Below are 26,385 nucleotides of genomic sequence, written 5' to 3' on the forward strand. Positions count from 1 at the left end.
CCACAGACCTAGCAATGGAGAAACAAACTGCTTCTTCCCATTACACCTCCACAGTGCATCTCTGTATGTCTTTATGATCTTGCTGGTCACTTAAAGGCCCTCAAGAATAGGTGCCCAAAGTCAGAACCCTTCCTTTCTGGACATGTGTTTTGAAGTACCCTTCTACTCTTCAAATTCTGAACATTTTGTACATTTTAACTGTGTAGCAGTCCAACTACAACAAGAAAATTTTGATCAACTATTACTTCTTGAAATATTTTTTACACTTAACCTAATAATGGTGAACTTACATTCCTACCTGACCAGAAATCTTTCTAAGGAATATATAAATATATATAATATTGAATGAATCATCAAACTGTTCCTGTAAGTTAGGCATTACTACTGTCCCCATTTTACATATGGAAAGCTGAGGCAGAGACATGTTAGTGTCCCAGGCCACAGCAATGGCAGAGGTGGAGCTAGAACCCAGGCTGTCCCCTCCTGTTCACATCCACTAACTGATTTTTATTCCTACTTTCAATTATGAGCTTCCTTCACTACTTACCATGTTATTCTGATTATTTTCAGAATTTGAATTCTTAAGAGGCAGTGGGGCACACCTATAATCCCAGTGGTTCAGGAAGCTGAGGCAGGAAGATCGTGAGTTCAAAACAAGTCTCAGCAACTGAGTGAGGCCTTAAGCAACCTAGGGAGACCCTGTCTCTAAATAAAATATAAAAAAGGGCTGGGGATATGGCTCGGTGGTTAAGTGCCCCTGTTACCCCCCCAAAAATGGGCAAGGACACATTTTGAAAAATTTAAAAACCAATATGCAAATAGTTTATATTTATATTCAGTGACTTCATTTTCATTTTTCCTTCTCTAATATTTATATGGTGAATGATTAGTTAAATAATTTTTAAAAGAAAAATACAAATATAACAATAGAGATGTTTCAGAATGTGTGGTCATAATCTTAAACTATTAAAATGTGAACTATCCCAAAGAACCAAATTCCTTTCAAAGGCAAAATAGTATAGGAAATAACTCTAGGCAGCTCCCAGCCAGGCCATGGCCTGGTGGCCAATCCCTAGGGCCTGTTTTCCTAACTACTGTGAGCTTGCTGAGGGCAGAGAGAGGGAATCCTTAGCTTCACTTCTGTTTGTAAACCCAGCATTTCTTGCATTAGTAAGAGCTGGTGACTGAACACTCTGCTGTTTCTGGCTCATTACAGCTGAAAGGAGAGTTTTCCAGCACTCACAGCAGTGGAGCTCCCCTTCTGATAAAACTTGGGGCATTTTCTCCATCTTTACTGCTTCAGACACTTTGCTTCCATGAACTAGGTTTCAAGTTTCTTCCAATTTACTCAGGGTGAAAAAGTCACTCAGAAGCAGTCCCACACATGGACTTCATAATCAATGGGGCTGGCCTTGGTACATGCAATTGGCCTTCCTCTCTACATTGCTCTTTTCTTAATACCACCTCAATTTCTCTTCCCATCTTCAACCCACACAAGTACATTTCCCAGGTGCTGTCACAGCTGTCCCCCATGAAACCAGAGCTTCTCAAGGGGGGACTGGGCTGATGGAAAGGTCCAGCCTGACCACTGCTCACCACATGAGTCCTCAAGTGCTCTGAGGCTCCCTCAGTCACTTTGCACACAGTCCTGTTCCCTAGACTGTACCTGGGTGTCAGGAGTGCTGCTGTTCTTCCCCTTTGTCCCCTCTGCCTTCAACATGGCTGTGATCTCACCAGGCCTGACCACCCTGAAATCTTACCCCCTCCCCATCTTTAGAGAACATACTGATCCTCCAGTCCTGGAACCCCAGCAGTCCTGCTGACCTGCACCCTCTAGGAACTGGCCCTTGCATCAGATGCACCCCAACCCCAGACCTTTAGGTGGCTATTCTTGCACTGGGTGGACTGCATCTGGGCTCTCCCTTGAGGGCACTGAGCCAAAGTCCAAACCTAGGGCTGGGGTTGTAGCTCAGTGGTAGAGCACTGGTCTAGCACGTGTGAGGTACTGGGTTCCATCCTCAGCACCACATATAAAATAAATAAATAAAATAAGGGTATTGTGTCCATCTATGACTAAAAGTTATTTTAAAAAGAAAAAAAAAAAGTCCAGACCTAGAAGATGCTTGTGTCTTCTTAGTAAGTTGTCCCCTGAGCTTCCTTTAGCTACTATGTCCTCTTCATAAGTTCAGGAATATATCAATTACATAAAACCAGCAATTTTTAAGGTTTTTCATTTTTATTAAATTCATATTTGCTAAGAATGTACTTAGTTTTTCTTTTTCTTTTGTCTTCACCTCCAGTCTCCTGATGTGAGAAGCCAACACTCACTGTGCCCGCTGTCACCATGCTCATCACAGACCCCCCTTTGCTTTTGCATTTCATTCTTTATTGACTTTGCAGTTCTCATGTAAAACCAGTCCGTGCCATCTTCCAATGCCCCATGTCAGGATCTGTAGAGCAATCAGCAGGATGTCCACGTAGGCCTCCAGAGTAATTCATGTAAAACAGCAGCTGCCCTCCAGTTGAGTTCCACTCACCTCCACACACAGATGTAATGTTTCTCAGCCATGCTCTTCAACCTGATCACCTGCAAGGAAAAGGACCAAGTGAGGTGGAATCAAAGAATCCCTCATCAGTTTCTCACCCAACAACATCAAATTTACATTTTCCCAAGTCAAATTAAGTACTGGGGCTACTAAATTAGAAAATGCCTATCAAGAAAAACTCAAATTATCTTCTCTCTGGCCCATATAAGTCCTTTGGGGAACTGTCTTCAGACAGTTGTGCTATCACAGCTGATCCCATAGGGCTAGGCACACTTGCTGGACTGCTCTAGACAGAGTGGCTGTCTGTCACTGAAGTTTCAGGAGAAGGAGGCATGGGTCTGTGTGCCGTGATGCCTGGAGAGATGCTGCTCATACTACCTGACTTGATGACCCTTGGGCACGGGTCTCCCAGTCCTGAATGGCACATGTGTCTCTCCTGCACCTTCTCATCCTCCCAGATGAGACAGCTGGACCTAGCTTAGCCATGAAGTGCATCAGCATGTGAGAGCCCTTGATGCTGCTCTCCTGGGGGCCAAACCAGAGAGCAGACCAAGGAAAGAGAGTCCCCTGACCCCAAAGGCCTGGAGAACCTCACATCCCATCCCAGACCTGGTGACCTCGAGAGAGATCTCGAACTGAATTGACCTACTGCCAGTGCACTTGTTCACTTCAACACTGTAAACTGGCAGGTGCAGAAGCAGGACTGGGAAAGGAGGAGGCAAAGCAGGAGAACAGGCGTTGTGAGGCAAGAGTGAGACTGCACAGGACAGAGGGGTTTAGAAGAGATGATAACTAATGGTCATCACTGACGTGATGCTGTGGAGGAACAGGCTAGGTGATGTCCGGGGACTCGTGGAATGTCTGCTTCAGCTCCACCTGTCACCAGCTCCTTCCCCACAGCTCACAATTCCACCCATCTCTCTACCTACCAGGACCACCTGGTCAAAACCCCAGATGGCAATGTATGGGCATCAAGTTAAACTCTATGAAATTTCACCTGTAATCTGAGAAAGAGAGGGAGAGAGAGAGAGAGAGAGAGAGAGAGAGAGAGAGAGAGAGAGAAGAAAAAGGAGGAGTAGGAGGGGGAAGAGAAAGAGGGAGGGAGGAAGGAAGGAAGGAATGAAGGGGAAAAAGGGAGGGAAGGAGGGAGGAGAGAAAGCCAAGAAAGGTGGCTATGAATACTTTATGATTACTCTTTATATAAAAGGAAAATACCAATGACTACTTGGACATATTCGTAGCACAGGCAGACCAATTTTTTTAAAAAAAATTCTGATTCATTGTACACAAATGGGGTATGAATTTAATTTCTCTGGTTGTACAGGAGTGGAGTCACACTGTTTGGAGTGCGGCCACTCTGGAAAGCGGTGTGGAGAGTCCTTAGAAAACTTGGAATGGAACCACCCTTTGACCCAGCTATCCCACTCCTTGTCCTATACCCAAAGGACTTAAAATCAGCATACTACAGTGACACAGTCACCTCAATGCCTATATGAGCTCAATTCACAATAACTAGATTGTGGAACCAACCCAGACTAATTTTTTTATCAGTTGATATTTGAAATGCTAAGTGAAGACAATGAAGCTGTTTCCATCACTTGATTCATTCACCAAAGTGGGAAAAGGTGAGATGTTTAACTTCTGATGTAGAAACTTGGTTCTTTTGACGTATTTAATCAAGAGTTTAAAGTGCATAATATCTTATAATTAATGAATTGAATTTGTATGCGTGTGGTGCCAGAAATTGAACCCAGGGCCTTGTACTTGTGAGTCAAACACTCTACCAACTGAGTGATACCCCAGCCCATGAATTGAGTTTTTAATCACAAAGTAGTAGGTTTTATTGACTCTTTTATGATTTAAAACAATTAGAATCAAGTCTTCAAATGCAAGCATTTCATTTGAAAACAAAGTGAGAGGCAGGGTGGCTCTGCTGAGGTCACAATGTGCTAGGACTCCTCACTGGGTCTTCGTGTCTCCTTAGCCTAGGCGCCCGCAGTGGCGGTGCTCAGCCGGCTCCTGAGCTGTGAGGGCGCCTCTCTGGGGCTGACCAAGGCCAGAGAAGGCTGCTCTGCTTGGGAAGAAGTGTGCAGAGAGCGCGGGTGGGAGCTGGGGTTGCATACAGAGCGGCACTCTCTAGGGCCAGCGTAGGATCCAGGTTAGCGTTGGCTGGTGAGCAGTGCATTCCGGGGCAGTTGATTGCTTCCTCTCTGGGCTTGATGGGAGGCTGAATCAAGAGCATGGACCACCCTTTCTCTCTTCATGTAATCCTTGGCCACGATAGCAGATGCATTTTTGTTGAGGTATTTTGAGGATGAATGTTTTCAAGTCATTTTGAAATTTCTAAACACTACATACATGGGATGCATCCTGCTTTCAACCTGGAGTTTACCTCTGTGGCTTGGATTCATCACAGGAGCATTTGCCTTCAATCTCAGTGTTAACTAGAAATCAAGTAAAAACATGAGGAGACTGGTTTACTGCAAGGTGATTCTGGCCACTTCACTGATGTGGGTCCTTGTGGATGTCTTCTTTCTGCTGTACTTCAGTGAACATAACAAGTGTGATGACAAGAAGGAGAGGTCCCTGTTGTCTGCACTGAGGGCTGTTATTTCAAGAAACCAGGAAGACCCAGGAGAAATGGGAAAGGCTGTGCTGATTCCTAAGGATGACCAGGAGAAAATGAAAGAGCTGTTCAAAATTAATCAGTTTAACCTCATGGTCTGTGATTTGACTGCCCTTAATAGAAGTCTGCCAGATGTAAGATGGAAGGATGCAAGACAAAAGTCTACCCTGAAGAACTTCCAGATACAAGGGTAGTCATTGTGCTTCATCATGAAGCTTGGAGCACTCCCCTTAGAACTGTTTAGTGTTGTAAATCACTCCCCACACTACCTGCTCTCTGAGGTCATCTTGGTAGATGATGCCAGTGAAAGCAATGGTCTCAAGTTGTCATTATAGAGTTATGTGAAAAATTTAGAAGTAACAGTAAAAATTATCAGGATAGAAGAGCACTTGGGATTAATAGGAGCCCATCTTCCAGGAGCAGCTGCTTCAAAAGAGCAGGTCGTGACTTTTCTGGATGCACATTGTGAATGTGCTTTAGGGTGGCTGGAGCCCTTGATGGCAAGAATCAAGGAAGACAGGAAGAGTCATATGCCACATCATTGATGCAATGAGTGATGAGGCCTTGAATACATGGCTGGGTCAGATATGACTACAGGGGTTTTAACTGGAAATTAAATTTCTGCTGGTATCTTGTTCCCCAATGAGAAATGGATAGGAGGAAAGGAGACAGAACATTACCTGTCATGACCCCTACTATGGCTGGTGACCTATTTTCTGTTGATAGAATTGAACCAATACAAAGTCAATAGTAGAAAGAATGCTACCAATGAAAACCATTCAAGCTTTTACTAACCTTCAGAAAATGTTTGTCTTTTCATTATAAAAGAGTGTAGGTGGAGGGGTGGTTGCATGTAGTCAAAATGATGAACACTTTATATAAGAGCTTTTATAGTAAAAGAGATAGGAATTTATGAATCAGAAATGGAAATGGATATCTGAGGTGGAGAGAATCTTGAAATGTCTTTTAGGATTTGGCAATGTAGATACTCTACAAAAAGAAGAATAAAATTATGGCATTTATAGGTAAGTGGATGGAATTGGAGAATATCATGCTAAGTAAAATAAGCCAATTCTACAACACCAAAGGCTGAATGTTTTCCCTGATAAGTGGATGATGATACATAATGGGAGTTGGCAGTGGAGGTTCAGAGAAGAATGGAGGAACTTTGAATTATGTAGAGGGAAATGAGATGGGGGGAGATATGAAAGATGGTGGAATGAGACAGACATCAGTGCCCTATGTACATGTATGATTACACAAATGGTATGAATCTTCATCATGTGCAACCATAGAAATGAAATGATGTACCCCATTTGTGTACAATGAATCAAAATACAATCCGTAAACATAAAAAATAAAAAAAACTTCACTGCTATGCCATCATATCTAACATTTTCCTCACTAGGGAAATGAAAATATACATTCATTAAACTTTTATTTTAATTGAACTGCTAGATATCAATCACTACAAGTTACGACCCAAGGAACAGAGTCATAAGTAGGGAAGCTTTACAGGCTCTTCATATTAGCACACTTTGTATACAAAATACGTAAGCAGTAGATAAAAAAGAAGAAAAATCGGTCAGTGAGGTTCTTACTAATAAGTTTCTGTATTTGACATTATTTTAAGTGCCCATTAAGTTGCTTCACCCTAGTGTTTTATTCATAATAAATGTATTAACCAGTTTAAAAAAATTGGGGGCTGGGAGTGGGGCAGAGGATGGAAGCCATGTCTTCTGGATTAGAAGATTCCATTTTTGTGGCCCTCATTTTACTATAATGGCTCTTATATAAAGTGTTCCTCATTTTGGCTACATGCAACTTCCCCCTCCACCCACCTCTTAAATAAAGAGACAAATACTTTCTGAAGCTTAGTAAAAGCTTGAATGGTTTTCATCAGTAGCATTCTTCCTTCTATTGACTTTGTATTGGTTCAATTCTAGAGAAGGAATCTACAAACTGGAGCATTTCAGATTTACTCCTAAAAACGTAGACATTCACACTTGGAGGTCTCTGGGGATTCCTGAATTTTCTAAAATCGTAAGCAAAAGTTTGAATGTCAGGGCATTTCTTAGAGGATAGACTCTGTAGTGGACAACAAATTTAGAAAGGCAGATCTGACCCCCCAGAGGCCGTGAATCACTACCTTAAATTGATCATGGCCTTTCAGATCAGCTGAGGCCTGACAACAACCCCATTTCCCATTTCTTACTCTTCTTTCCCTTCATTTTCTTATTGTCCTGACTAAAATGCCCCTGTACTACATTGTTCCTTAAGATTTAAAAGTTTAAACTCTTAAGAATCCTTTTTATTTTTGGTGGGGGGTGCATTGTAATTTTAATAGACTCACTATGCAATATTTGCACATGAACATAACATGATTAGATCATTCGCATTCCCCTGTGTGTCCCCTTTCCCACTCCACTCTCCTGAACCACTTACCTTACTGTACTGATCTCCCTTCTACTATTGCTATCATTATTATTTTAATTAGTACATCATAATTGCATATATAAGCCAGATTCACTGTGGTATAGTCAGACATGGACATAGCACACTTTGATAGACTTCATTCCTCAGCACTTCCCCATTTTTCCTCTACCCCCTTGATCTTCCTTAACTCTATTAGTCTCCCTTCTATTTTCATGAGATCTCCTTTTTTAAATTCCTTTTTATTTTCTCCCTCTTTTTTTCTTTAGCGTCCACTTAGAAGACATTTGATGCTTGACTTTCTGAGTCTGGCTTATTTCACTTGGCATGATGTTCTCCAGGTCCATCCATTTACCAGCAAATGACATAATTACATTCTTCTTTATACCTGAGTAAAACCCCACTCTCTTTATATATCACATTTTCTTTATTCATTCTTCTATTGACAGGCAGCTTGGCTGATTCTGTAACTTGTCTGTTGTTACGTGCACTACTGTGGACATTGATATACATGTATCACCATAGTTTGATGATTTTAGTTCTCTAGGTTAAATATTGAACAGTGGGATAACTCGGTTATATGGAGATTCCTAGTCATTTGAGGAAACTCCATACAGCTTTCCAAGGTGGTCATACTAATTTGCGGTCCCACCAATAATGTATAAGTTTGCATTTTCTCCAAGTCCTTGCCAAAAATGACTGAGATTTGTGTTCTTTATGATTGCTATTCTAATTGGAGAGAGATGAAATTTCAGCACAGCTGTGATATGCATTTCCCTGATCACTAAGGATGTTTAAATGTTGTCATATATTTGTTGACTATTTGCATTTCTTCTTTGAGAAATGTCTGTTTAGATCATTTGCCAATTTATTGATTGGGATATTTGAGAGTATTTTTTGGTTTGTTTTAAGGTTTTTGGGTTCCTTATATAATTTGTATATTAATGCCCTTTCAGAGGAGTAACTGAAAAATATTCTTTTATATATCTCTTACTTTTTGATTTGTTAATCAAAAGGCATATGTCAGCTAGTAAATGGTTAATGATAAATTTTTTAAAAATATAATAACTTCATTTAAACCGAATTTGAAATATTTCAGTAGCACTTTAAATGATTGAAAGCTTATTATTGTCCCAGTGAAAGTACAAGAAAATCTAAACCTGCACAAATTTCATGCTAGGGAAGAATTTTCAGACTATTCAGATGGTTTGGATACATATTATTATAGTGCCTAACAAATAAAAAACATAAAATATAAAACAATCCAAACCAGAAGGCAATGAAAACATTCAATCTTTCTTTCAAACATATTTGCCCATAGTATAGAAAATTAAAACCATGATTGAATTTACAAAGCATTCCTTATTTCAAAACAACCTCTTCCATGTTCTTTCTCATTTGAGCTAATGCAACTCCAACCTTCTAGATGCTCAGGTGAGAAATCTAAGATTACTTTTGGCTTCTCTCTTTCTCATTTTTCTATTATCAAATTCATTTGATGCTACCTTTGAAATACAACCAGAAATCAATGTTTTCCAACCAGGTTCACTGTGGGTCACTGATTCCAAACTTTTTATTTGCAACATGCTTATAATTTGGTTCCCCACTTTTGCCACTTCTTGCCTCAATCTTTTCTCAAAGTGATTCTGACATAGTGATTCTGTTAAATATCCATGATTGTGTCACTTCTTTGTACCCAGTCTTCCAATGATTTTTCATTTCTCCTCAGCAGACTTCAAGGTACTCATGACAACAGCCCTCTCTACAGACCCTCGCATCCCTCCTGACACATGAACACACCCTCCCTCTAACACACACACACACTCATCTGACTGTTTCTCATTTCTTACATCTGACTTTTAACTTCCTCTAACTGGTCACCAAGCAAGTTTCTCTGTTAGTGTAGTGTTCCCTCTGGGGGACAGAGCTCTTACTCTCTTTAGATCTCTGTTCAAATATGACCTCATCAGTAAGGCACACCGTGGTCCTGCTGCCCACTCTATCTCTGTACCTCTGACAAGCTATTTAGTTTCTCTCTTCTGTCTGCCCTTCCTCCTCTCCCAGTTCCCCACTCCCATCATACACACTAGAGTATGTTTTGTTTGCCTTTTTATTTTTGTTTTTGCTTGTTTGTTTATGGCTGCACTTGGGGATAAAGCCCAGGGCCTCACCCATGTTGGGTAAGTGCTATTAATAAGCTACACCCCCAGCCCAGTAAGTTCATTTTAAAGGTAGTATATTTGTCAGTTTTGGTCACTGGGTATCCTCGTTATCTGGGATAGTTCTTAGCACATACTAAGCACTCTTTAAGTATTTATTGAACTAATGAACTGAAAAGTGTGTGCTAAAGTGGCTAAGTGCTACTGTGTAAATTTTTTTGTATGTTCAATTTTAAAGTGCAGTAATGTATTTATTATTTATATAAGATTTGCATAACTTTGTCTCCAAATGATAATTTTCTTCCTAATATCCTGCATATTAACATATGGAATACATGTTGTTCTCTGTAATAAAATATCCTGCCTTGTAGAAATTAAATATGACATTTTATATAAATACTGCTATATTATATAAATTGCTTCATTAAGCTAAAATAATTTTAATTTTAATTTGCTGGATGTGTTCAACAAACCCCTGAAGGTCTTAAGATTTTCAATTTTATAGGGAGGATATTACATTTTCTCATAATACAAATTCTTATGTATTTTCATGATCTCATAATAGCTATTACTAAATTTATTTTGTAAGTGCAAGTTTATGAAGAAAAACAATTACAGAAAACTTAAAAACTTTACAAATGATCTGTCCTTAGATTCTGTGTTTCTAGATAATAAGACTGAGACTCAAAGAGGTAACAGTTTGCATAGAGAAACTGTTACCTAACAGTTAATGGTTAAAATGTGTTTAATCTGCCTGATGTTGTAACTATACAGAAGGGTTTTTTCCAGTCCATTGACATCAGGTAAAACTGTGTTCTTACCTTGAATAGGGAAGTGCATGTGTACTTTAAATATATTAACACCCATTATCTTGTATGAAAACTTCCAATTGCATTAGTAAGACATAGAAAATACATAAAGCTATATTAGTGAAATTACAAAAGGGACTTGATTACAAATGGCCTTATTTGAAGATCAGTAAGAATCAATAAATTTGCAGATAATGAAAAATTTTCAAACAGTGGGTCTATAGTTTTCACGACACCAATGTAAAGTTCACAGATCTTCTACTCTCATTTTCAATGTTGCAAGGGGTCCTGTACACTACACATACACTTTATCATCAACTTAATAATGCAAAATGGGAATGACCATATATTCACACTTCCCAATTCTTTAAAGTGCTTTGATTCACAAAAGTGTATTTTAATATTTCTTCTAGTTGTTATAAAACACTACAGTCTCTTGTGAGTTTTTGATATGAGACTGTGTGTGTGTGTGTGTGTGCGTGTGTATACATATATATAGTATATAATATATATATACATATACATATTTATATGTATATGTAATAATGCATATACATATTTATTTCCAACATTAACCAATATTTCAGTTTGGAAACCAATACTCATAGAGTCTTAGAGCACTACTTGAAGGACATATGGTCCATAAAACCCCTATTCCATCATTATCTATATCTTTTATCTTATTCAAAGATCAAGAAAGAGAAATACCTATTTGGACTTGAGGGGTGCTTTTGTGTTTACTTTGAATGCTACTTTTACTAATTTGGGCATTATGGCCTCAATTTCCATAGAGAAACAAATAAGAAACCAATAAACACCTAAAGCTTATATTTATTATTGGCATGATGTTTCGTATGTTGTCTGCTGTACTCCAATTTTCTTCTTTTATGGTGACTCAAGGGAGTAATTTCCCTCCAAACCTCTGTGTTCCTTTCCTGAGAAAATGGTTTGTTCTTTTCTTGAGGATATATTTTATTTGTTCTTCCATCTATAACAAGTATACAAGACCTTATGATATCCTTCACCTCATTATCCTTTACCATGAATTTCTTTCTGTTTTTAGTCCCATAACATACTGTATTTATTTCTGTAGGTCACATTTTATCTTTTTTTTTATTTTGACATGCAGGTAAAAAGTATAAAACATTATCACTTTATACTGTCAGAATAAATATACCAGATACATTACTGAGCACACTACTGGGTGATGCTACCATAATTAAAACTCAAATTAGACTAAAATATAGCCTGTATTCTACTTCTGTCTAGGAAGTTAGAAAGAGAGTCTGTATGATGCCGATGATAACAATCACAAGAACAAAAACACAAAGCTGGGTGTGCTGCAAAATCACAACATATTTTGAAACCATCAGAAGCTAGACTGGAGGCCAACCCAGAGACCTGAAGTTTGTGGAGAGGCAGGACTACAGAGTGGAAAACCTGAGACAAAGCATGGGGAAAAATAGTGGATGCCCTATGATTAGACAGAAAGAAAGCAGTTACATTTTAGTAAATTGCTATTCTCTCTCTCTTTTCTAGCATGATAGAAAATCCTGGGAACAAAAAAGAAATTCACCCTCACTCAGTCTCTTCCTTTGATCCTTTGGTGGGCACTCATGAGAACATTAGGAAGCAGATCTGTGATCCAGAGAGAGTCTCCTGTAATGATTAACCAACCTTGTCAGAAAGGCATGAAGCCCATCCTCCCCTGCTCTTCTCCTATATACAGCAAACAACTTAAGCCTCAAGAGGAGAAAAGATAATTTTGTCATAGTTTTTGGGAGATGAAAGAAAAATCACTTTAAACAAACAAAAGGAACAGGAAATTCTGTGACCAAAGATCAACTGCTTTTATGGGTTTAGCATCAACAGAAAGGTAGAAGCAGAAAACTGTCTCCCCAAATGACCAGTCATCGAAACCTGGCAGTTTGTTTGCCCTTGGGAAGAGGGAAAGAAATGAGTCTCATCTTTAAGGAGAATTAAAGATGAGAATTCATAATTACAGGGAATTATGAAATCTGTGGATGGGCCAGGAAAACAAAGAATCCCCTGTCTTCTAATAAAACACCAACAGACTTAAAACAAAAGCTGAACAATCTAAAAATCAATTCTTTTCACATCCATCATAGATAAGAGGTCACAGGACAAACCATGGTCCTGAACAGGGAGGGGGACTGCGGAGGGGAGTGGGGCAGGTGAATAGAGAGAGGCATGTTTCCCAGGACAGAAACTTATGAGGAGGAACCAACTGCCTGTACCCCTGGGAACTATCAAAATGTGATTCATTAATGGCTGGAGGCTCAGGATGGAGGAGTTTCTGAATTGAGGTCTATATGAACAATAAAGATAGATCTCAACAGATGAATGGATGATTAAACTGGCATAGCCATTCAAGGGATTATTAACGGTCATAAAAAACATGAACTATCAAGCCATCAAAAGTTATGAAGAGAAATCCTTAATGAATATTTCTCAGAAAACCAAATGTGAAAAGGCTCCATACTCTATTATTACAAATATGTGACATTCTAAAGAAGGCAAAACTATGCAGACAGTAAAAATATCAATGGTTTCCAGAATTTTGAGAAGGGAGACAATAGGAATGGAGATAGGAAGACCCTATGGATTACTAGGGTATGCAACACCACTTGACACTATCATGATGGGTTTCTTATCACACATTTGTCAAAATCCCAGAAAGTACCACAAAAGAGTGCATTAAGTACCATTATTCTTTCATCAGTTTTAACAGATGTTTCACAGTAATCATAATAATAGAGGAGACTACATATGCATTGTGCATGAGAGAGAGAGTGAAAAAGAGACATGTAGCCAATTCTTAATGCTTTCTAATCTTTCTTGAAATTTAAAACTGCTCTAAAAATAGTCTATTCCAAAGGGGAAAAAATGATCATAAAGTCACAACAATCTATTCTTGGATTCAGGACAAGATAATAGAGATTCCTTCCTTCACATTGGGAAGATAAAAAACAAAGTTAGAATATACACATTGAGAAAACCCCTCTGAACTCCCCAACCCTCACTCTAATTGCAAGGTATAGCTAGAAAATATGAAGACTTTAGTGAGACAAAGATAGATAGGAGTACACACATGCATGCACACACACACACACACACACACACACACACACACACACACATTTACTGCTATTTTTACAGAAGCAAGGTATGCTCATTTCCTCATGCAAAACCCTATAGACATCATTCTCCTATACACATGGCATCTGGAAGGAAGGCAAAGAAAGGAGGAAAGGAGGGAGGGAGGAAGGGACAGAAGAAGGGAGAAAGGTATGAAGGAACAGAGGAAAGATTAGGGAAGGGAAGGAGGAAACATCCCCTTGTTAACATACAAAACAGAACCATCACATTTAAAGATCACTTTCAGGGAAAACAATTTTAAATTGATGACTAATTTATCAAAAACATCTAGTGAAAGATTGGAAAACATCACTAAAAATGATAATTTAAAATTTCAGCAACAAATGAAAATTTCAAAAATAATCTAATGGAAATGTTAGAAATGAAATACAGCATTAGAGGTGAATTTTTTTTCATAACCTTATCTGTAATTCAAGTTAAGAAAAAAATGTAAGTGAACTTGAAAACAGAACAAGAAAACTTAACCTAAATGTAAGCACAGAAAGAAAAATTAGGACTTAAAGGAATTAAGAAGTGGTAGACAATACAAAATATGTCCTACCATTGAGAATATCAGAGGAGAGAAGGTACAGAGGCAAAATGGTTGAGGATTAAAAAAAAAAAGGAAGAAAAATGAAATCACCAATCTCAGAATTTCAGAGAACCCAAATGGGAGAAAATTCTCCTAAGGAGAGAAAATATATGCATATGCATAGTATTCAAAGAGTAACAAGGCAGAGATGAAGGGAAATGCTTGAAGAGAGCTGGAGAAAGAAGAAACACTCTACACAGAAAGACCAAGAACAGAGCACAACTCTAGTTAGAAAATATGCAAAATAAACCCCCCCTATATTCAGGATAACTATCTTTCAAAATGAAGGTGAAATAATATTCCCTAAAACAGAATATCTATTCCTGAAGAGCTGAACTAAATGGAATGTTAGGGGAATTTCTTTAGTCAGAAGGATAAACTATTGGACTTATACTTAGATCTATATAAAGAACTGAATAGGTTCACACAAATTTTAAAGTACCTATTTTCTCATTTTAATTTGCTTATAAGATGATTAATCTTTAGTAAAAACTAAGTAAAACTAAAGTTTTTATATTTTACATAAGATAGTATAATAATTTTGAAGGTGTATGATTAGAAACTAAAATTTTATATTGTTCGCCTTGGGACATCACATAAAAATTTAGAAAAAGAAAAATTAAATCATGGACAATGTTTCATTAATTCAAAATCAAGCAGAAAAGGAGAATAACTAGAATAGATAAAAACAAAATAAAAACCCAACAAAGTAATAGATTTAAATATAATTCTATTAATATTCTTATTAAGTATAAATGCTGTAAACATATCCATCAAATGACAGATTTTTATGCTTAAAAATGCAAAAACAAATAATATGTAATTATTAGAAATTTTATTTAAATATTTGCACATAATTGTTAATGTCGTTAAAAAATGCACAATGTAAAAAGTACATAATGTTAATGCTAATCAAAATAAAGCTGGAGGGACTAGACTTCAGAACAGGGAATATAGCAGAAATAAAAAGAAATATATATCATGAAAAATGGACACATTCCCCAAAAGATCTAATAATTGCAAATGTGTGTCACATAACACGTTCAAATCATGTGAATGCAAAACATAATAAAATTGGAAAGTTCAATAGACCTATCCATTATTAAAGTTGGGGATTTTAACACTGTTAGTCACTTTTCCATTACTATAACAAATACCTGTGTTGACCAACTTAAAAGGGGAAAGCACTTTTATTTTGCCTCACAATTTTGTAAGTTTCAGTCTGTGACTGGTTGGTTCATTGATTTTGGTCTTGCATTAAGGCAGAATATCATGGTGGGAGTAAATAGGGGAGAAAATTGCTTGGCTTATGGGAGCCAGAAAGAGAAGAGGAAGAGAGAAAGAAAGACTAAGGTCTCAATATTCCCTTCAAAAGCATCCCCCTGAGATCTAACTTCTTCCCTCAAAGAAGGAACCACTCAACTATGGAATGAAAGCTCCTTAATTGTGAGTTAAAAAAAAAAGCTTTCTTCCTTGAAGTTGTTTTTCTCAGGTATTTTATTACAGCATGAAAAGTCAACTAACATACATTTTCAGTTAGTCATGGTCAACCATGGTCTGAAAATACATCGTGATTCTTGTCTTGACTTTTCAAAGACAGAGAGACCATGTATTAGTCATTTTTTTCACCACTATGACCAAAAGACCTGACCAAAACAGTTTTAAAAGAGGAAAATTATATTTCGTGCTCAGTTTCAGAGGTCTCAGTCAATAGATGGCCAGCTCCATTTTTCTATGCCCAAAGTGAGACAGAAGATGGTGGCATAAACACTTTAAGGAGGAAAGCAGCTCAGAAGATAACAATCAGGAAGCAGAGAGATCTCCCCTCACCATGGACAAAATATAAAACCTGAAAACTTGCCCCCAGTGACCCGCCTCCCCCACACCCTACCTGTCTACAACCCAGTTGATCCCTATCAGGAGATTAATGCACTGATCAGGACAAGAATCTCATCTCTCAATTATTTTACCTCTAAACTTTCTTGCATTGTTTCACACATGAACTTTTGGGGGAATACTTCATATCTAAACCATAACAGACCACATTCACCTAACTTTTAGTGCTGAATATTGTTTAAATTATTCTGTTTTATTTTTGGCTAGTGTTATTAATCTCTTACTGTATTGAATACATAAACTTTACCATAGGTATATATGTATGGGAAAAATGTAACATATACAAGGTGCAGCATCATCTGTAGTTTTAAACATCCAATGCACATTCCCCAAGAAAAAGAATAGACTACTGTAAGATGTGAATTGATTGTTGTAGTAGTTACTGTGTTATATTCATTTGCCAACATTCCAAGTACTGTGCACTAAAAAGCTTGAATTCATGAAAAGGGGGAAATTATGCAAAGGCAATATATGTAAATCATACCTCACAAAAAAGAAAGGATAAAATTTCATTCAATCTTTTATGCCATGTAACAGGCTAAGGCTTTTGTATCCCAAAAGAAAAAAATATATCCCTTTGTCAGAAATCCCATGAGAGAGGGTTTACCTCTCTCCATCATTGAGTGTATGAACAATTAGAGACAGAAAAGATAGCAGTCTCATCTGTTCCTTCTGTAAATCCTGATTTTTAAAAATTTTACCATAAGGTGCAATGTTGTTTATGGATAAAAATCTGTTCTTTTCTAAGGAAATGCTGAGTGGTTCTTTGCTCAATAGAATCAGCTGAGCAAAATAACTTTAAACTTGATTATTTTTCCTGGATGGAAATGCTGCAAAAATATTATGCAGTGTAAAGTGTTTCCAAAACACTGGAAGGAAGTGTTACTATTTCAAAGTTATTTGAGATTTGAGATTTTAAATTTTCAAAACATGTTCACAATGCAATTTAAATCCTTTTTCAGAAGCTACCATCGATCTTTGTTCACTTTAACATTTCATATGGTTAAATATCTCTATTATGTTAGTATAGTGTATATTTTACAAGTATGTCCATTGATAATATGCTTTAAAACTAATAGGATTTTCTAGGGTATGTTAAATTTTATTTGATATTCCTTTTTACCATAATTAACTAGGGCAAAATTTTACAAATTTAACAACTCAGTGACCAAATCAGCAATGATAAAACAGTTCATTTTTTTCATTGGGGTATGATAAAAATGAAAACATAATGTAATTTTAAGTTTAATAGTGAATCTATTTGTTTTGTCAAAATATAATAATTACAAACTATATCATTCTACTAATTACATATTATTTAAATATACCAAGGCACAAGAAAAAGGAGATCCAACTTTAAGATGAATGTATTTGAACAGTTCATGGTCCAAGATCAACAGTAGAAATGTTAGGAGCTCCTATGAAAAAGTGTATAATGCTAAAGGGATGTTGTGTCCTAATTCTGTTAGTAATGACTTTTTAATTCTTAACACATTGCCATATTAATGTAGTTTTCTCAGATACCTTTAAAGGATGCATCTATTAAAGAAAAAGTATTTCTAATAAGAATCAAAACTAATTTCAATTATCTCATCTTACTTAAACTTTGAGAAAACTTCCCAAACATTTTGTTTGTTTGTTTCTGTTTCTAAGTCTGCATGCTGAAAGAACCCAGAAAACCACTCTGGATGTGGAAACTCACATGAGATTTTAATAAGCAGATGAACAGAATGTCTGCCCCTAAGGGTGAGAGAAAGAGAAAGAGCACTAATAGCAGGGGAACTACCCTTAAGTAGTGAAAGCCCACAGGCTGATTGAACCAATGACTAATGAGAAAGTTAGCAATCTAGATAAAAAAGTAGTGTGTGAGGAGGGGGCAGAATCAGGGGAGAAATGGCTACAGCCTTGTTCCTTTCACACTCCATGTTAGTACCTGTTTGAAATAAATGTAATTGATCTTTAAACTGTATATGTGGATCAAAATATTGCATTTTCAATTCAGAGGAAAGTTTTACTAGGACAGTTGTGAAAACCATAAGAAAATATTTGTATCCCACAATTGGAAATACGAAAGTTTTCATTTCCCTCTGTTTATGTGTAGTGTTGGCATAATTGTAAGCTTCTTAACTCTTCTATTTTAAGTGACTTATCAATCAAACTATTTTTACAGCATTACATAATGTGGAGAAGAATCATTAATATACTTTTTCTAGTTTAGGGGTGTGTGTGTGTTCAAGCAAAAATCACACTCAAGGTACATTTAGGCAGAAATTAGCTTTACTCTTAAAAGTGCCATGAGAAGAAATATCTCTGCATCTAAAATTCAGTCTTGAATTTTGAGCATAAATTCCTAAAATTGGGTTGCTCTAGTGGTATGTAATTTTAGTGTGTTTCCAAAAGTTCATGTGCCGCACCATTAGTATGGCAGTTTTGAGGGGTGGTGGGACTTTTAAGACATGGATGTTAGTAGGAGCCCTGCCTTCTGAAGGAATTTATGTAATTTTCACAGAAAACTAGTTAGTTCCTGAAGAAGATTTTTATTTAAAAAAGTGAGCTTCACCCTGAATCTTTCCAACTTCTTTTCTCATCATGTGCTCTCTACCTTTCTTTCCCACATACTTCCAACATTATGTCATCTGCCATACTGTAATGCATGGAGGCCCTCCCAATGGCTGAAAAAAGGGAGCTGTCCTATCTTGGATCTTCAGCCTCCAAAATGTGAGCTAAATAAATCTCTTACTTTATAACATACCAAACCTTAGGTATTTTGTTAGAGCAAATAACTAGAAGTTATCAGATCAATATAAAAAATGTTGTAGGGTATTAATACATATTGATTGCAAAAAGTAGTTTTAAGTTGTATATTTAGGTTTTAACCACCAATGTGTAAATACTTATATCTACTACCTCACCATAATTTACTGTATTTGAGATGGCAGAGCAGAGAAGTATACTTTCCAAATTGCTCTGTGATGTGGACCAGGAAAACAAACAAACAACTTTTCATTGTGGTAGGTAACAAAATAAACCTGACTGCAATTTAATACCACACTTTCAGAACACCTAGGTACTCAGAAAATTGGATAGAATAAAAAGAAAGGAAAAATCCCCTGCTGGTTCCAGCAGCTCCTCATGCAGATCCATCACAGGCAAATTGGACAGGGAGACTAAGAAAATCCACTTTTCAGGTGGTACTATGGGGTGTCTTGAAATGGAGAAATCAGTGATCAAAGACATTGTCAAACTGATTCAGTGAGTGAGTCACAATATATTCTTGTGTGGGAAAGACATGTACTTCTCTTGGTAACCCACACACAGCCAAGACAACCACCGTTATTTCCAGCAGTACTATGGAAGCCAGAGTATGCATCAACACCCTGGTGCCCAGACCTGTGTAATTCCAGTTCATTCCTAAAACCTGACCTGGCAGAGGCTCACCAAATGACCCAAGTGTGACTAGATACCCAGGTGAAATTTAGGCATGAAGAGTGTGGTATCCAGGGGAATTCAGGACATCATACCCTAGAGATCCTGGGTGCCTTTTACCCTTTGAGTCTGATGGTTCACAGAACCAGCTGGGGAGGACAAGGAATTTATTGGGTCAGGGGAATGAACATTCACTTCAATCCTTTTGTACCTGAGCCCAGCAGGATGAAAGACTGGCTCCTCTGCTGCCGAAGCAGAACCCAGGGAAGACTCCAGGGGTCTGGACTCCTGGTGTGGATCAGAAGCAGCTGGGTTTGAGAGTGTGCTGATTTAAAAGCTTCAGAACAAACATCATTCAACAAAGTTGGACCCAAGCACTATCTGTAGGATCTTTACCTCTGGGAACTCCTCTCACAGAACTTGAGAGCAACCCCTTACTGTGAATAGAGAAGACAACAACATCCAACCTGCCCCACCTCATACTAACAAGAAGGGGAGCTGACAATGGGCTACTCCACTAGCTCCACAAGACGAAGAAGGACTTGGACAGCCACTGACTACTACTCTTGTGTGTAATACATACCTCAAGGAAAAATGGAAAATTTCCAGGGACACTCTAAATTCATAGGTTAGAAGCTCTGCCACCTCAGATTCACACAGATAAAGGGGTAGACTTACAAAGATTATGAAAAAGTAAAGGAACAAATCATCCCAAACAAACCAAATTACCTCATTAACAGAGTAAAATGATATCACAGTGGAAGAAAGGTCAGAGAAGGAATTTAGAAAGTTCATAGTTAAGAACTGAATTCAGAGAGAAAATCCAAGAAGTGAAAAATCACTTCAATAAGGAGACAGAAATCCTGCACAATCTTTTCAATGAAATAATATTAGAAAATTTTCCAAAGATTAAAAATGAAAAATCAAACACAGGAGGTTTACAGGACTCCAAATATACAAAATTATAACAAACCTTCACTAAGGCACATTTATTACGAAAATACCCAACATACAAAGTAAGGAGAAAATTTTTAAGACTGCTAGAGGGAAATGACAGGTCATATATGGAGAGAGACCAATTCTGATCTCAGCTGATTTTTCAACCCAGACCCTTAAAACTAGGAGGTCTTATAATAATATATATCAACCTCTGAAAGAAAATGGATGCCAACCAAGAAAACTATACCCAGCAAAATTAAGCTTCAGAATTGATGATGAAATAAAACATATCAAAATCTCTGGGGCACAATGAAGATGGTTCTAAGAGAAAAGTTCATAGTATTGAGACCATTCATTGAAAGAAAAGAAAGTCACCAAATAAATAAACTGACATTACATCACAAAGCATTAGAAAAAGAATAACAAATCAACACCAAAAGCAGTAGAAGAAAGGAAATAATTAAAATCAGAATGGAAATAAATAAAATTGAAATGAACAAAAATTTTTTTAAAAAATTCACCATATCAAAAAGGTGTTTCTTTGAAAAATAAATAAAATTGATAAACCTTTAGCCAAACTAATAAAGAGAAAGAGAAAACTCAAATTACTAAAATTTACAATGAAAAAGTAAATATCATGACAGACTACTGAAGTACAAATGATAATCAGAAACTATTTTGAAAACTTATACTCAATAAAACAGAACATTTTAAAGACATAGACAAATTTCTAGACACATATGACCTACAAATTTAACTGGGGGACATAGGAAATTTAAACAGATCAATTTCAGGCAATGAGTTTAAAGACACCTTCAGAAGACTACCAACAAAGAAAAACTCAGGACCATATGGATTCTCAGCCTAGATCTACTAGACTTTCAAAGAAGAACTAACACCAATTCTCCTCAAATTATTCCATTGTTATGGTTTACATATGGTGTCCCCAAAAAGCTCACATGGGAAATAATGCAAGAAGGTTGGGAGGAGAAAAGATTGGGTTATAGCTTTAACATGATCAATGCATTAATCCCTGATGGGTTTAACTCAGTGGTACCTGGAGGAAGTAGTTCATTGGGGGCATGACTATGGGGTATCAAGTTTGTATGTAGAGAGTGGAGACTCTCTCTGTGCCTCTGATCATCACGTGAACTGCTTCCCTCTGCCACACTCTTCTGCCATGATGCTTAGCCTCACTTCTCCTCCAACAATGTTCTTTATAGAAACAGAAAAAGCAGGCATGAAATTCATTTGGAAAAAAAAAGATGCCCCGAATAGCCAAAGCAATTCTTAGTGAGAAAAGTGAAACAGATAATACCATCATAATACCAGATGTTAACTTATACTACAGAGCTACAGTAGCAAAAACAGCATGTTATTTGCAAAAAAGTAGACATGAAGACCAATGGAACAGAATAGAAAACACAGAGACAAAGTCACATAAATTTGGTTATCTCACACTAGACAAAGGCATCATAAATGTACATAGGAGTAAAGATGGTCTCTTCAACAAATGGTGCTGGGGAACTGGAAATCCATATGTAGCAGAATGAAATTGGACCCCTATCTCTCATCCTATACAAAACTCAACTCAAAGTTGATGAAAGACCTATGCATTAGAACAGTGACCCTGAATCTAGTGTAAGAAAATGTAGGCCCAACACTCTATCATGTGGGTTTACAAACCAACTTCCACAGCAAGACTCCTAATGCACAAGAAACACAATGAAAAATCAATAAATGGGATTATATCAAACTAAAAACCTTCTTTACAGCAAAGGATACAATCAAGAGAGCCTACAGAATGGGATAAAATCTTTGCCACCTACCCCACAGCTATAGCATTAATTTCTAGGATATAAAGAACTCAAAAAGTTAACACCAAAAATGCAATTACCCAAGCAATAAATAGGCAAAGGAACTAAACAGACCATTCACAAAAATAGAAATATAAATGGTCAACAAATAAATGAAAAAAATGTGCGACATCTTTAGCAATTGGAGAAATGCAAAATGAGAATACAGTGAGATTTCATCTCCAGTCAGAATGGCAACACTAAAGAATACAAGCAACAATAAATGTTTTTGAGGATGTGGGGAGAAAGATATTCTCATACATCACTGGTGGGACTGTAAATTAGTGTAACCACTCTAGAAAACAGTATGGAGATTCCTCAGAAAATGTGCAATGGAACCACTATTTGACCCAGTTATTTCACTCCTTGGTATATATCCAAAGGACTTAAAATCATCATACTACAGTGACTCAACCTTATCAATGTTTATAGCAGCTCAGCTCATAATAACTAAGATAAGGAACCAGCCTAGGTACCTTTCAACAGATGAATGGATAAAGAAAATGTGGTATTTATACCCAGTTGGATATTACTCGGTTATAACTAACTGAGACTTTATGATATTTGAAAGTAAATGGATGGATCTAGAGACTCTTATGCTAAGCAAAACAAGACAATCCCCAAAAACTAAAGGTCAATTGTTCTCTTATATGTGAATGCTAACACACAACAAGGGGGAGAAGGGGAAAAATAGAAGTTTGGTAGATTATGAAAAGGGAAATGAAAGGAAGGGAGGAGTACAGGGACAGGAAAGACAGAGGAATGATTCTGACATAATTTTCCTTTATACATATACGAATATACCACATTGAATCTCCAGATCATATACAACCACAAAACTGTCATCACAACTAGAATAAGAGGCACTCCATGTTTGTATAAATGATCAAAATGGACTCTAATGTCATGTGAAACTAAGAAAAAAACCCAAATGAAATAATAAAATAATAATTTAATTTATTAAAATAAATTTTATAACCAAAAGATGCATTCAATTATCATTTTATGTCCATTTTACTATATGTTGAAACAGTTTCATAGTTTCTCACCTGCAACATGCTGTTTTAACCCTTTTTTTTAATATCAAACTATGGTCACAACCCATTTCTTACTAAATTGAGTTTTACATATGAGGGATATTGACACATCATGTTATAAATTTTAACAAATTGTTATCTTGAGAGAAATACTTGTTATATAAATTTTTCTATTTTCTCCTTTTTTCTTACATAGAAGTTATAATTATTATAAGTAACTATAGGCTTGTAACTGCAGAATATTAATGAATGTAAAATCCATAGACACAGAGGCATAAAGGTTGCTAATATTTTACATCCATAATTATATGTAACTACATCTTTTGATATGTTATAATACTGGAAATATAGTACTGTACTTTTATATAATTCTCATGACAGGTATAATTTATTATTTATTTCTATACTGGTATTTAATAACTGTTGTATACTAGAAAATCTGGGAATATACCATTATTTTACCAACTCCATTTTCTTGAAAGAATAATAGTTTGCATTAGTATCTTACCTGAGGTATGTTGGTAGATATATCTTTTGTATTCTTTCCTTGACTTATCTTTAGTCATTTTAATAGATGAAATTTTATACTAAAGAATATATAATTTGTTAAATTTAATTATTTGGAGAATAAAACTATTTTTGCTTTAAGGAATTTGAAATGTACCCACACCCCTTTGATATATCTTACCTAATGATTATTATATGTGCATAGATACACACAAACACATATATTCATATATGTCTACACACATTTATATTCATATGCAGATACACATACATTTACATGTGCCTATGCATATGTAAATTGCACAGTTGCACATGTGCACATACAGATTTAAATATGTACACATAAACATAAAAACACACACACATATGTAAAGCAATCCCAATTAGGTAAAAACATTTCATAGTTAATTGTTTAAAATTTTACATTATTACAGTTGTGATCACATATTTTTTATATTTCTGTTGTCTTATTTGATGTTTATGAATTACATATTTCATAGCCTCTATCCATTTTCCTTTGTCAGAATTACATGTATTTAATGAATTCTAATACTTCTTGGTCTAGTGAAGATAACCCTTTTCTATGTTCCATTTATTTTCCCATGATTATTTGTAATTTTATAGTTTTATACATCAAATAATTAACATTTTGTTATTTTATTCCTTTAGTTGAAGGTTTTTAAAGTTATTTTCTGGGGGGCCTGGGAGGCGCTGAGGAGGAAGAGCGAACCTGGAGCGCACCTCTCAGCCAAGGGATGACAACTTCAGGCGCTCTGTTCCCAAGCCTGGTGCCAGGCTCTCAGGGTCCTTCGAGTATTTGGTGGAGTTTCGGGCAGGGAAAATGTCATTGAAAGGCATTACCGTCACTCCGGATAAACGGAAAGGGCTCGTGTACATCCGGCAGACCGACGACTCTGTCATTCACTTCTGCTGGAAGGACGGGACATCAGGGACCGTGGAAGATGACTTGATTATCTTCCCCGATGACTGTAAGTTCAAGTGCGTGCCTCAGTGCCCCAGCCGGAGGGTCTCCATGCTCAAGTTCAAGGCTGGGTCCAAGCGACTCTTCTTCTGGATGCAGGAGCCCAAGACCGACCAGGATGAGGAGCACTGCCGGAAAGTCAACGAGTACCTGAACAACCCCCATGATGCCTGGGGCCCTGGGGGCGAGTGGGAGTGGGACCCACGAGCTGTTGGCGCTGAGTGGTGAGGGCAGCCTGCAGAGCCTGCTGGGGAACATGAGTCACAGCCAGCTCCTGCAGTTCATCAGACCAGTGGGCCTTGGGGGACTGGTTGGCCTTGGGGCTCTGACTGGGCCAGATCCGGCCAGCTTGCTGGGCAGCAGCGGACCTTCTGCCAGCAGCTCTTCATCCAGCTCCTGGAACCAGTTGGCAGCGGTCACCCCATCCTCCACCACCTCTTCTGCCCGTGCCACCCCAGCTCCCTCTGCCTCAGCAGGCGTCTCGGCAACCAGCCCAAGTCCTGCACCCAGTTCAGGTAATGGAACCAACACAGCAGCCAGCCCGACCCAGCCCAGCCAGCTGAGCGACCTCCAGAATATTCTGACCACCATGAATGTGCCGGCCGGGCCGGGAGGCAGCCACCAGGTGGACCTTGCCAGCGTGCTGACGCCAGGGATCATGGTGCCCAACTTCGCCAACGCGGACATCCAGCAGCACCTGCTGCCCTACCTGCCCTTCGGGGAGTCAATGCCCCAGACTGCAGAGGAGATCCAGAGCACACTGACCTCGCCCCAGTTCCAACAGGCCCTGGGCATGTTCAGCACGGCCTTGGCCTCTCGTCAGCTGGGGCCCTTCATGTACCAGTTTGGCCTTCCTGCAGAGGCCGTGGAGGCCACCAACAAGGGCGATGTGGAAGCTCCAAAGCCATGCAAAACAACACCAGACCCGAGCAGAAGGAGGGTGATGCGAAAGACAAGAAGGACGATGAGGAGGACATGAGTCTGAACTGAGGCGGGCATGGGGGATGGGGGGGGCTGCCTGCTTCCATGGTGGTGCTCCCACCTGCTCCTTTCTTCAGACCTCCTAATAAATAAAGGTCTTTCTTTAAAAAAAAAAAAAAAGTTATTTTCTGAAGTTTAATTTAATAAATACATTTTTCTTCATTTTTGTTCTTTTATTATTTCATAATCACAGGTATGTGTTTAATGAATTAGGAATTTTATTTAAAAACAATGCAAACTTAATTGGTTTGTGACACTCACCAATATTGTATCATACGAGTGCAGTGTGACAGGCTGTCACATATTAAACATACCAGTCTGTGCGACCAGCATTGACGTCAAGAGAAAACTTCAGTTCAATCCCTGGAAGATCCCTCAGTTACCTTCCCAGTCATCTCTCACCCGCCTCACTCCACAGTGCTAACCATTAACCACAT

General features: G+C 37.7%; 2 pseudogenes; both read left to right on the top strand.

Moving 5' to 3' along the window:
* Positions 1-5,009: 5,009 nt before the first annotated feature.
* Positions 5,010-9,399, top strand: LOC124974355 (polypeptide N-acetylgalactosaminyltransferase 13-like; annotated as a pseudogene).
* Positions 9,400-24,740: 15,341 nt separating this feature from the next.
* LOC124974340 (proteasomal ubiquitin receptor ADRM1-like) lies at positions 24,741-25,957 on the top strand (annotated as a pseudogene).
* The last annotated feature ends 428 nt before the right edge of the window (positions 25,958-26,385 follow it).

The sequence above is a fragment of the Sciurus carolinensis genome, unplaced genomic scaffold (genome assembly GCF_902686445.1).
Source record: "Sciurus carolinensis unplaced genomic scaffold, mSciCar1.2, whole genome shotgun sequence".
NCBI lineage: Eukaryota > Metazoa > Chordata > Mammalia > Rodentia > Sciuridae > Sciurus > Sciurus carolinensis.